Source organism: Juglans regia, chromosome 7 (genome assembly GCF_001411555.2).
Source record: "Juglans regia cultivar Chandler chromosome 7, Walnut 2.0, whole genome shotgun sequence".
NCBI classification, from domain to species: Eukaryota; Viridiplantae; Streptophyta; class Magnoliopsida; order Fagales; family Juglandaceae; genus Juglans; species Juglans regia.
In genome coordinates, this window is record NC_049907.1 from 32,791,843 (window position 1) to 32,794,311 (window position 2,469).

Below are 2,469 nucleotides of genomic sequence, written 5' to 3' on the forward strand. Positions count from 1 at the left end.
GAAGGTCCTAGTGTCTAAATCCTAAGGTGAATCATGGGTTCACTTTAGTGGGTGAGCACTCAAAGTAGAATGTCGTGTTTGGAAGAGATAGTGACCTTAAGGAGAAACCTGAAGGTTTTAGCATAGTAAAGGGCATGTAAGAGTACGGGATAGAAGGAGAGTGTTTCAAGTGAAGTATAGCTGTATAGCTTTATTTATAGTTTAAGTTGCTTATGCATTAGATAGAGAATGACGTCAAGGTTATGTGTATGCATGTAGGTTGCCATCCGACACGCACATGAACGAACTGCATGATATGAAAGTAGCATGGAGCCCAGGTAAGTATTATGTTCATACTCTTCTAGAGTTTTCTAAAATATACGAAAATAAAAACGAAACGATTTTCCTTTACAATTCCTTATGAAACGATGTTTTTACGAAAGCATGTTAAGTGTTCAAAGGTATAAGTATGTAAAGGCCCCTCCTTGGCAGCCCCTTTTTATGCACCCAAAAGTATTAATTGTATGCATGTGAATGGATGATTATACGTTATATCTATTATATGTATTTTCTAAAAAAAGAAATGTTGAGGCTTTTATGTATGTTGTTTTAAAGGTCCCTATGAACCGATATTTTGTGGATGCCATGAACTGATGCTTATGGATGCCATGAAAGACGATGTTTAAGCCCATGCTTTTAAATGATGTTTTCCCATGAAAGAACTGCTAAATGAAAAGGATTGAACTGAAAAGAAAGGACTGAATGAAATGAATGTTTACTGTATGAAAATACGTAACGGCCACATGAATGAATGGAAAGGATACCAATGAATAGGCAGATTGTAATGCCGGGTAAGTAGTATTGGTAATGCACCCAGTGTTGCCCCCTGATTGAAAAGGGATTCCCAACCCGTGGCCACGGGCAGAGTCCGGGTCCAAAGGAAGATCGCTAACCCCAACACACGGAGCGTAACAGTGTGTACTAGCCAATGAAAATGATAAGAATGAATGTATGAATGCATCGCACTCTTGAAGAAGTGAAGGCACTTACGGGAGATACGTTTTACGAAAATAAAGCCCTTTTTAAAGAAAAATTCCGTTCAATGATGTTTTCAAAGAATGCACGTGTGCATGTATGTATAATATGTATAGCATGATGAATGCATGAATGAAAACCTATGTTAGTATATTTTAACTGTATGAAGTGCTTACGAGTCATCGACTCATTTTAGTTTTTATGTATACCACTCCCCCCCTCAAGGAACCAAATGAGTAGTACGCGTCAGGACAGACACGGGCCAAGGGAAAGAGTACGGAAGTCTAGGCATGAAGTTTTAATTGTATGAGAGGCCTTTTTATTTAAAGAATTAATGTTTTATGCTGTAAACTTATTTTATTCTCAAAACACATTTTATTTTATAACGTAGAGTCTTGCACCCTGGGTATGGAAGCAAAATGTTTTAAATCGAATGGTAACTCCTGTCCTTTTTTCTAAAATCATTTTATAAAAAGTCCCAACACAAAGACGGGCGTTACACTATACATGAACAGATTTCACCATGCCTCTACAACACTAGTGATAGAGACTTATTATCAAGCGGTTGGCTACGTGCCGGCCATTAAAGACAAACGTACAAAGGCATACACTACACCATCAAGTTAAGCATAGGTATCAGGGTTTTGGAGCAGGTAGGCTTCCCCAATTTTGTACATGCCCAGGACCTTTTCCTTGCCAGCCTTGATTTCCTCTTCCGTGATCACTATGTCACCCTTGGTATGGTAGTTTGTTGTCATCTTATTTTTACTGCCACCCTCTGGTGTTGGCTCAAGCTAGACCTCATGAACAATGAATTCCAGCTTCTCCTCCAACGCATCACCTTCGATCACTGTGTACTTGTAATAGTAGCTCTCTTCATTCACCTCATCAATTCGGTTCTTAATGGAGCTGAAAGGGCTACCTGCATCACCGTCGTCATCATCATCATCTTATCCTTAATCCAATGAAATACATCTCAAGCGTTTAATGTTTAATTGTAAGTATACATCAGTAATATTATATATTTGCTATCTAGCTTGCTTAATAATTAATACCTTCAGCGAAATTGACCTGCCTGATGCTGCCGGGCCCTCCATTTCCTTGAATGAAATCAATGCTCTTGACAGCTTGTGGCATGAGTTTTGGGATGAGGTTGTGAGAATCAAGGACCAAGGCTAGCTTTGAACAATCTGGATGGAGGGATTGGGGAAGTTAAGTCGTCTGGATAAGTGATTACACCCATGATATCCTCTCTAGCAAGAGAATTGAAAGTAGGAAGGCCTGGAGTACTCTTAAGGAAGACGGGTTTTAATTATGAGTATAGAGCTTGAACAATCTTCAACTAATTGGTAAGGAAAATGTAGTATGGAAAGGGTATTTATAGGTTGAAATTATGATGGTGCTACTCTTGCTCCCGAATTTGTTTGCTTTTGCTTGTAGGGTAATCATGTCCTG

The 2,469-nt window shown here is 38.9% G+C and overlaps 1 pseudogene; it reads right to left on the reverse strand.

Annotated features, from left to right (window-relative positions):
• Window positions 1-1,637: 1,637 nt before the first annotated feature.
• On the reverse strand, window positions 1,638-2,257 carry LOC118348983 (annotated as a pseudogene).
• Window positions 2,258-2,469: the final 212 nt, after the last annotated feature.